We start from the raw sequence: 11,341 nt of genomic DNA, 5'->3' as shown, positions 1-11,341 counted from the left end.
TATGCCTGAGGGCACACGCTCTCTAGTAGGCTTAAATTGAAGATGTGGAAATAGGTGTGGCAATATCGTCTGCTATTATCCTCAGTAATTTTCCATCCAGATTGCCAGTGGCTTGTCAATGTTGATAGACAACAATAATTTCTTCCTCTCTTCCACACAGACTTTTCGGAATTCAAAAGTACAATTCTTGTCTTTCATATATTTGGTCCAATATACTTGGATGTGTAGTGTCAGCGTTTATTGCTGGCATGTCATCCCTAAGTTTGCTTATCTTGCCAATGAAAAAGTCATTAAAGTAGTTAGCAATATCAGTGGGCTTTGTGATGAAGGAGCCATCTGATTCAATGAATGAAGGAGCCGAGTTGGCTTTTTTTCCCCAAAATGTCATTTAAGTTGCCCCAAAGCTTTTTACTGTCATTCTTTATATAAGTTATCTGTGTTTCATAGTGTAGTTCATTTTTATTTAGTTTAGTCACATGATTTCTTAATTTGCAGTACGTTTGCCAATCAGTTGGGCTGACAGATTTAATTGCCATACCTTTTGCCTCATCCCTCTCAACCATACAATTTTTCAAGTCCTCATCAATCCAAGGGGATTTAACAGTTTTTACAGTAATTTTCTTAATGGGTCCATGCTTATTAGTAACTGGAATAAGTAGTTTCATAAATGCGTCAAGTGCAGCATCTGGTTGCTCTTCATTACTCACCACAGACCAGCAAATATTCTTTACATCAACATATGAATCACTACAAAACTTCTTGTATGACCTCTTTGTCATGTTTTGTCTTTGATCTTCATGTCTTGTCCCTGTGCTTCCCTCTGCTGGTCTTATTAGGTTCTTTCCCTCTTTCTATTCCTCTCTCTCCTCCTCCCTTTTTCCCTCTCCCGCTCTCTCTCTCTATCGTTCCGTTCTTGCTCCCAGCTGGTTCTCATTCTCCTAACGACCTTATTTACTCTTTCACACCTGTCCCCTATTTTGCCCTCTGATTTGAGTCCCTATTTCTCCCTCTGTTTTCTGCTTCTGTCTTTGTCGGATTCTTGTTTGAGGTTAGCTGCTCTGTGTCCTTGTTCCGCCCTGTTGTGTTTTTGCATTTGTCAGATGTTGCGTGTGAGCAGGTGTCTATGTCAGCTACGGTCTGTGCCTTCCTGAAGCGACCTGCAGTCGGTGGTCGCGTCTCCAGTCGTTCCTCTCTACTGACAAGAGGTTTTCAGTTTCCTGTTTTGGATTACCTTTGGATAATATCCAGGAACATCATTGTTTGTTTAAGACTGGAATAAAGACTCTGTTTCTATTACGTCGCTTTTGGGTCCTCCTTCATCAGCATAACAGAAGAATCCGACCAAGAATGGACCCAGCGACTATGGATTCTCTCAACACTACCGTCAAGTTCCAGGGAGCAATGCTCGGCAGACACGAGCAGGAATTGTCTGCTGCTCGTCATGCCGTTGAGACCCTGGCCGCTCAGGTCTCCGATCTCTCAGGACAGTTTCAGAGTCTTCGTCTCGTACCACAAGCTACTTCCTGGTCTTCCGAGTCTCCGGAACCTAGGGTTAATAATCCACCATGTTACTCTGGGCAGCCCACTGAGTGTCGCTCCTTTCTCACCCAGTGTGATATTGTGTTCTCTCTCCAGCCCAACACATACTCTGGAGAGAGAGCTCGGATCGCGTACGTCATATCACTCCTTACTGGGCGGGCTCGGGAGTGGGGCACAGCTATCTGGGAGGCAAGGGCTGAGTGTTCTAACGTTTATCAGAACTTTAAGGAGGAGATGATACGGGTCTTTGATCGTTCAGTTTTTGGGAAGGAGGCTTCCAGGGGTCTGGCTTCCCTATGTCAAGGTGATCGATCCATAACGGATTACTCTATAGAGTTTCGTACTCTTGCTGCATCCAGTGACTGGAACGAGCCGGCGTTGCTCGCCCGTTTTCTGGAGGGACTCCACGCTGAGGTTAAGGATGAGATTCTCTCCCGGGAGGTTCCTTCCAGCGTGGACTCTTTGATTGCACTCGCCATCCGCATAGAACGACGGGTAGATCTTCGTCACCGAGCTCGTGGAAGAGAGCTCGCGTTAACGGGGTTTCCCTTCTCCGCATCTCAACCATCTCCTTCCATCGGCTCAGAGACTGAGCCCATGCAGCTGGGAGGTATTCACATCTCGACTAAGGAGAGGGAACGGAGAATCACCAACCGCCTTTGCTTCTATTGCGGTTCTGCTGGACATTTTGTCATGTCATGTCCAGTTAAAGGCCAGAGCTCATCAGTAAGCGGAGGGCTACTGGTGAGCGCTACTACTCAGGTCTCTCCATCAAGATCCTGTACTACCTTGTCGGTCCATCTACGCTGGACCGGGTCGGCTGCTTCCTGCAGTGCCTTGATAGACTCTGGGGCTGAGGGTTGTTTTATGGACGAAGCATGGGCTCGGAAACATGACATTCCTCTCAGAGAGTTAGGGAGGCTCACACCCATGTTCGCCTTAGATGGTAGTCCTCTCCCCAGTATCAGATGTGAGACACTACCTTTAACCCTCACAGTATCTGGTAACCACAGTGAGACCATTTCTTTTTTGATTTTTTGTTCACCTGTTACACCTGTTGTTTTGGGTCATCCCTGGCTAGTATGTCATAATCCTTCTATTAATTGGTCTAGTAATTCTATCCTATCCTGGAACGTTTCTTGTCATGTGAAGTGTTTAATGTCTGCTATCCCTCCTGTTTCTTCTGTCCCCTCTACTCAGGAGGAGCCTGGTGATGTGACAGGAGTGCCGGAGGAATATCATGATCTACGCACGGTCTTCAGTCGGTCCAGAGCCAGCTCTCTTCCTCCTCACCGGTCGTATGATTGTTGTATTGATCTCCTTCCGGGGACCACTTCCCCTCGGGGTAGATTATTCTCTCTGTCGGCTCCCGAACGTAAGGCTCTCGAGGATTATCTGTCTGCTGAAGGCATTCAGATGGATCCCGCTAAGGTCCAGGATGTCAGCGATTGGCCCGTTCCTAAGTCACGTGTCGAGTTACAGCGCTTTCTCGGTTTCGCTAATTTCTTTCGGCGTTTCATTCGTAATTTCGGTCAAGTGGCTGCCCCTCTCACAGTTCTGACTTCTGTCAAGTCTTGCTTTAAGTGGTCCGGTTCCGCCCAGGGAGCTTTTGATTTCCTCAAGAAGCGTTTTACATCCGCCCCTATCCTTGTTACTCCTGACGTCACTAAACAATTCATTGTCGAGGTTGACGTTTCAGAGGTGGGCGTGGGAGCCATTCTGTCCCAGCGCTTCCAGTCTGACGATAAGGTCCATCCTTGCGCTTACTTTTCTCATCGCTTGTCGCCATCGGAACGCAACTATGATGTGGGTAACCGCGAACTGCTCGCCATCCGCTTAGCCTTAGGCGAATGGCGACAGTGGTTGGAGGGGGCGACCGTTCCTTTTGTCGTTTGGACTGACCATAAGAACCTTGAGTACATCCGTTCTGCCAAACGACTTAATGCACGTCAAGCTCGTTGGGCGTTGTTTTTCGCTCGTTTCGAGTTCGAGATTTCCTATCGTCCGGGAAATAAGAACACCAAGCCTGATGCTTTATCCCGTCTCTTTAGTTCTCCTGTGGTTTCTACCGAACCCGAGGGGATTCTCCCTGAAGGGCGTGTTGTCGGGTTGACTGTCTGGGGAATTGAGAGACAGGTAAAGCAAGCACTCACTCACACTGCGTCGCCGCGCGCTTGTCCTAGTAACCTTCTGTTCGTTCCTGTCTCTACTCGTCTGGCTGTTCTTCAGTGGGCTCATTCTGCCAAGTTAGCTGGTCACCCCGGCGTTCGGGGTACGCTTGCTTCTATTCGCCAGCGGTTTTGGTGGCCTACTCAGGAGCGGGACACGCGCCGTTTCGTGGCTGCTTGTTCGGACTGCGCGCAGACTAAGTCAGGTAACTCTCCTCCTGCCGGTCGTCTTAGACCGCTTTCCATTCCTTCTCGACCATGGTCTCAGATCGCCTTAGACTTTATTACCGGTCTGCCTTCGTCTGCGGGGAGGACTGTGAGAGCCGCCAATAAACGTAGGATTAAGAGTCCTAGGTATTGTCGCGGTCAGAGTGTGGCTTTCCACTCGTAACCTTTCCCTTACGACAGCTTCTCGCAAGTTGACTCCGCGGTTCATTGGTCCGTTCCGTGTCTCTCAGGTCGTTAATCCTGTCGCTGTGCGACTGCTTCTTCCGCGACATCTTCGTCGCGTCCACCCTGTCTTCCATGTCTCTTGTGTCAAGCCTTTTCTTCGCGCCCCCGTTCGTCTTCCCTCCCCCCCTCCCGTCCTTGTCGAGGGCGCACCTATTTACAAGGAACGGAGGATCATGGACATGCGTTCTCAGGGACGTGGTCAACAGTACTTAGTGGATGGGGAGGGTTTCGGTCCTGAGGAGAGGAGTTGGGTTCCATCTCGGGACGTGCTGGACCGTTCGTTGATTGATGATTTCCTTCGTCGCCGCCAGGGTTCCTCCTCGAGTGCGCCAGGAGGCGCTTGGTGAGTGGGGGGGTACTGTCATGTTTTGTCTTTGATCTTCATGTCTTGTCCCTGTGCTTCCCTCTGCTGGTCTTATTAGGTTCTTTCCCTCTTTCTATTCCTCTCTCTCCTCCTCCCTTTTTCCCTCTCCCGCTCTCTCTCTCTATCGTTCCGTTCTTGCTCCCAGCTGGTTCTCATTCTCCTAACGACCTTATTTACTCTTTCACACCTGTCCCCTATTTTGCCCTCTGATTTGAGTCCCTATTTCTCCCTCTGTTTTCTGCTTCTGTCTTTGTCGGATTCTTGTTTGAGGTTAGCTGCTCTGTGTCCTTGTTCCGCCCTGTTGTGTTTTTGCATTTGTCAGATGTTGCGTGTGAGCAGGTGTCTATGTCAGCTACGGTCTGTGCCTTCCTGAAGCGACCTGCAGTCGGTGGTCGCGTCTCCAGTCGTTCCTCTCTACTGACAAGAGGTTTTCAGTTTCCTGTTTTGGATTACCTTTGGATAATATCCAGGAACATCATTGTTTGTTTAAGACTGGAATAAAGACTCTGTTTCTATTACGTCGCTTTTGGGTCCTCCTTCATCAGCATAACACTCTTATACACTATATTAGGCCCAGCCTTTGGAACTTTGGTTTTCCTAGATATGGCTACTATATTGTGATCACTACATCCTATGGATTTGGATACTGCTTTAAAGGAAATATCTGCAGCATTAGTAAAGATGTGATCAATACATGTTGATTTAATTACTGTGCTATTTGTAACAACCTGATACAGGTTGCAGGCACTGGTTACAGTTTGATGTTTTTCCTGAGTGGGCAGCTTGATGATAGCCAGGCAATATTTAAATCACACAGAAAATATACTTCTCTATATATCACATACATTATCAAGCATTTCACACATGTTATCCAGATACTGACTGTTAGCACTTGGTGGTCTATAGCAGCTTGTCACGCCCTGACCGTAGAGAGCTTTTTATGTCTCTATTTTGGTTTGGTCAGGGTGTGATTTAGGTGGGTATTTTATGTTCCTTTTTCTATGATTTGTATTTCTGTGTGTTTGGCCGGGTGTGGTTCTCAATCAGAGGCAGCTGTCAATCGTTGTCTCTGATTGAGAACCATACTTAGGTTGCCTTTTCCCACCTGTATTTGTGGGTAGTTGTCTATGTGTAGTTGCATATCAGCACTAGTTGTTTATAGCTTCACGTTCGTTTTTGTTATTTTGTTAGTTTGTTTAAGTGTTATTCTTTTAATAAAGAATAATGAATTCCAATCACGCTGCGCCTTGGTCTCATTGTTACGACGAACGTGACACAGCTTCCCACAAGAATGGGCTTTAGGTGAGGCAGATGAACCTGTAGCCATATTACTTCAACAGTATTTAACATTAAATTGCTTCTAAGCTTTACAGGAATGTGGTTTTGAATATAGACCGCAACACCGCCTCCGTTGGCATTTCTGTCTTTTCGGTAGATGTTATAACCATGTATTGCTACCACTGTATCAAAGGTATTATCTAAGTGAGTTTTAGAGAGACAAGCAAGTTATTGACTTCATGGACCTTGTTTTTTAGGCTACATATGTTAATATGGGCTATATTTTAGCACTTCTCGGTTGCTTTATTGTTTTTAATGCTTTACTGGGAAGCTTATTAGACGTAGACTTACTCATGTTATTTACATTGGAGCTGATAGTGCAGGGCGAGCTGCAAGTGGTCTTCCTACTATAGCACACCACCTCAGTGCTAACAGTGTAACTCTGGTTTATAGGTTCATGATTACTGCTTACAATAGCTGTAGGATAAACAGATTTGGTGCAATTAGGGGTACATAAATTAAATTACTTACATTGTGTTTGCCAATGCCCCTAAGATCATGTACATTTGATGCAACATTATGACGACTCATTGTCACAATAGTAGGGATTAACTGAGCTGGTCTTGGATCATTTACCAGTCATTGTTTCAACACAGCCTTGAAATGCATGGACAGAGTCCAGGAGACAAGATGATTTGGATGGACTTCGTCATTCCTATAGAGTATTTTCTGTTTCCAGAAGGTGTCAAAGTTGTCAATAAAGCAGAGCTACAGTAGTCTTTAGCCAGATGTGTAATGCCAGCAGTCTGTTGAATCTTTCACTCCCGCGGCCCACATGGACTACGACAGTGTCAGCTCCCGGCATCTGTGGTAGAACAGTCAGAAGCAGCCTTGTGATGTCCTGTACTCGTGCTCCTGGGTAGCACAGGGTTTTTGTCTTAGGGACCAAGATATTTTTCACCATAGAGCTGCCTCTGATGACAGCTGGTGATGTTGATTGGGCCGGTCTCTCAGGCCTCACCAGACTGTGAGGCTGGGAGCTCCAGGGATCTTAACCTGAGGTAGAAGCCACCGGAGAGGGCGACAAAACTGAAAACAAGGACGCAGGTAACCTCTGGATCCGATCTTTATTGACGTCACCAAGGACCAAGGCGCCGGAACCTCTGGATCCAGGGAGGCAAAGCTGTTTCTGGTCTGTGTCAGTTCCGGGCTCAACATCTCCATGGAGACCCCCGTTGCCAGAGGACGCCTTCTTCGACTTGTTGGTTGGGTCGAGAACAGCTCTGTTCTCCAGGGAAGGGGGAGACCACTTCGGGGATGGAACCCTGCCTAGCATCGGCCAGTCGGCTGTGGAGAGCCGACACAGTGGCGAAACTTCCACCAGACCAAAGCGTCGTCCAGCTACTGGGGTGGAAGAAAATAAAAAGTAGGTGGGCGTGGGTTCCCCAGTAGCATATGTAGGTTTGCTACTTGCTTGCGAAGAGTAGCTACTTCGCTCCTGTAGTCCTCCGCAAGCAAGAAGTTGCAACATTGAAAGTAAGCGCGGTCCACATTGTCCCGGAACAAAGCAAAGTAAACACAGCTCCTGCAACGCTGGAAACGTTCAATAGCAGCCTCCATTTGAGACCACCGAGCCAGCTAGGCTAGCTGGGCTTTCGCCTTCTCTCCCCCTATATGGAATCTGGCCTGATCCAGGGACAGATAGCAGCGCTCTGGAGGGCAGGTGGCAGGAGCAGGTTCCCTCTGCAGAGCCTGGTGGATGTCCACATCTACGTCACAAAACACGAGGCCAACGATACAGGAGGTACGATTGGTGGGCACATACAGGACTCTCAACCGGCATGGAACAGGGAAGCAGGTCCTCCAACATCCCGGTCCCCAGGTGGTGATTTTCATGCTTGACCATGAGATAGTGGGATTGTGACGTTGGATCCACAGAAGGCCAAGGATTACCTTGTGTACGGGTGCGGTGGGGATGAATAAGGAAAGGCTTTCCTGGTGCGTGGGTCCCACGGTGAGGATGAGTGGTGCGGTGATGTGCGTAATTATGCCGGATCCCAATGGTCGTGTATCTAGGGCTTGGACAGGAAAAGGAGAAGAGGAGAGCGGGCATGAGGTTAAGTTCAAGGAGGAGGCGAGGGCCTGGTTCCCAGCAGCACCGAAGTCCACTAGAGCTGTATAGACAGCACTTGAGGGACAGCCAGCCAGTGAATTAGGAACAAGAAAGGGTTTGGCGGGATAACAATAATAATGGAATATTCACGTCTACCCTGGGAGACGGATGATCACGGATCTCTGCTCTAGCGGGTTCCTGGCCGCAATAGGGACAGAGCCCCAGCTGTCTCTGGCAACGCCGCTCTGCCGCAGAGAGATGTGTGGCCCCTAACTCCTTGGGTTCAGGTTCTGCCTCAGGACAGGCAAAGGATGGAGGCGAGTGGCGAGGTGGACATCTGAGCTCCAGAAGAAAGTTATCCAGACAGATAGCCATCGAGGTGAGTGTCCAAGGATATGTTGTCATCCCGACATACCAAGTCTGTCTGGACCTCCTCTCGCAGACCACTACGGAATAGAGATGCGGAGCGCCGGCTCATTCCATCGGCTGGAGGCTGCCACAGGCGAAAGGTGAGGCTCTTGGCATCCTGCCGGTCTGGGCACCTTGCCAGAACTGGAAAAATCGCTCACCTCCCTCTCTGCCCTCTGGAGGATGGTCGAAGACTGCCCTGAACAAAGCCATGAACCTCTCTTGCGAACCCAGCTCCTCCTCTCCTTCCTCCCAGATGGCCGTAGCCCACACCAACACCCATCCGGTCAGCAGGGAAATGACCGAGGCAACCTTGGACCTCTTGGTGGTGGGAGCTCCCATCTGATAGACAAACTAGAGGGAGCACTGGAGTAGTAAGCCACGGCATTTTGATGGAGTACCATTATATTTCTCCGGAAGGGACAGTCGGGCAGCTCTGACCTGGGGGGACGGCTGGGTAGGATGGGGGACTGGCTCACTTGTACGACCCGTGGTAGGAGGCCCTCTGATAGGTGTATGGAGAGCCTCGTTGGTGGTGTCGAGGCGGTGGAGAACACAGAGGACCTCCTCCATGGCCGTACTCTGTTTCACCAGCTGGTCGTGGTGTTGGAGTAGATTACCTTGTTCATTAACCGTCTGGAAGAGAGTTGAATCTTCTGCTGCTTCCATATTTCGAGGTGTTATTCTGTAATGTATACGCAGGGAGTCAGAAAGCAGGTGCAGAAGGTGAGTTTTAACACTGAACAGATACAAAGAACAAACCTGGGACGCGTTCTGCACGTGAGAGACAAACCAATAACACCTAAGTATGGATGACAAGGGAGGGCTAAATAAAGGGGAAGTAATCAGGGAAATTATGAGGCACAGGTGTGCGTAATGAAGGTTGCCAGGTGTGTGTAAAGATGGGTTGCCAGGACCGGTGGTTAGTAGACCGGCGACGTCAAGCACCGGAGAGGGGGAGTGAGAGTAGACGTGGCAGATGTCTTCAAATCCTGACAAATCCTAAAAATGTACAAAAGGAAGTTAGATGTTCTGCTCAATATCTAAGAAAAAAAAGTTCAAATACAGATTTTGGTTGTTTGTTTATTACCTAAAACGGTGAGGCCCCTCTGCTGATGGGTTTGACGTAGATTTACTCCACAGTAAGAGAACAGTATTGACACAAGGCGAGACCCAGATGCAGACACGGGAGGCAGATGGTTGGAGTCTTAAAACGTTTATTAATCTAAAGGGATAGGCAAGAGAATCGTCGTGGACAGGCAAAAGGAGGTACAGAGTAGCAGACAGGCTCGTGGTCAAGGCAGGCAGGCGGGTACAAAGTCCAGAGAACAGGCAAGGGTCAAAACCGGGAGGAGTAGAAAAAGGAGAATAGCAAAAGGAGTATGGAAAAAACATGCTGGTTGTCTTGACTTAAACATACAAGACAAACTGGCACAGAGAGACAGAAAACACAGGGATAAATGCACTGGTGAAAATAAGCCACACCTGGAGGAGGTGGAGGCAATCACAGGAACAAGTGAAACAGATCAGGGTGTGACAAACAGATGTATTGTGTTGCAACATGCAAACCACAAAAAAGGAAACTTCACAAAAATTATTAACCAATCATCCTTAACGGACATCTATCAACAATGTATGTTAGATTGAAGACACCATGTCTGTCTCTGACTTTAATCCATTTACTGAAAGTCACAGATTGGTTACGTCTACTGTCTCCTCTTCGCCGAAGAAGAGAAGGAAGAGGAGGGCTTGGCAGCTGGAGTAAAGTGGGAATGAGGAGAGGAAAATGTAGCGAGGCCAGGGGCTGGCTTTATCTAGTCTAATACTCCCTTAGGAGAACTGTTTTAGATTAGAAAAAGGGACTTTCTCAAGTGCCCTGTATCATGTATAAAAAGCACATTTAAACATGACAAATTGCTCATCAGAAGCAGACGATTCAGCTTGCTGCAAACACATCTTCCACTTATGAGGGAATTATGTAAATGCTTTATTGCAGTATAAGCTAGAGCTAGGCAACATCATCATTGCTGAACAACCATTGAAAAGCCTGTTAAAGTCAAAGGTTATTTTGGTATCACATCCTTTTGCAATACCTTTTTCAACCATGTAAATACTTGGTAACTATGTACCTAAATGGTAATTAAATCATAAGAAATGGTGCATAAAAGGTAATGAGCAAGAATGACAGGAGCAGTCAGAGCTACTGACGAGCCCAGAGGGAACAATGTACTGAAATGAGCTCTTCATACTTGCTCCTTGTAAATTACTTAGCAGACTAAGTGCCCGGATGTAGTTACTGTTAAAATGGCTACTAATCATCTACCTGATGGTTTTATGTCACCTCGGGCACTGTAGGAGGAAGTGATCTGTTTATTGTGCTTGGCACAAAGAGGTATAACGGTACTGTACAGCAAGTATTATGTAACAATGCGTACCTGCACTGTAATAACACTGTTGCTATGTCGATACCATGTGAATATGTATGTTTTTTTGATACCCAGAAGTTTGAGCAGGTTGTCCATGTTGATTGAATACAGGCCCTATTCACCCTCTATCATTCACTCCGTTTTGACAAAGTAGGTGTTTGCAGGATGCTAACCTTCAGGCTTTTGCTTCACTCTACAGGCCTTTGGTTCACTCTCTGAGACCTAAACCCAGTCAGTCACCTGGAGAGTTTACTACTAAGTGTCAAAGGTTCACAGATGAAACCTTCTCCATGGACACCTTCCAGTGCTTTCTTCTATCTACGCTCTCCAACCCACTGCACTTCAACTTTCATTTACAGAGCCGTGTGGGAAAGTAGTGTTTTTAAAATTGACCCCAGTCCCCCTCAGGTGGAAAAACAACCCAGCTCTCCCTCGCGCAGGCGGCACTTCCCGGTCCAGAGCCCCTAGTGTGATGACGGGTCTATAAACGGGGAACTTACAGTATGACGCACTTCTCTGCCTTATTTTAGCTGTTATGTTTTCATAACCTTAAAGTGCAGGTTATGTAAGAGCAGTTATGAACAGCCAGGTA

This window comes from Salvelinus fontinalis, chromosome 7 (assembly GCF_029448725.1).
Source record: "Salvelinus fontinalis isolate EN_2023a chromosome 7, ASM2944872v1, whole genome shotgun sequence".
Lineage (NCBI taxonomy): Eukaryota > Metazoa > Chordata > Actinopteri > Salmoniformes > Salmonidae > Salvelinus > Salvelinus fontinalis.
This window is presented reverse-complemented; position numbering follows the sequence as displayed.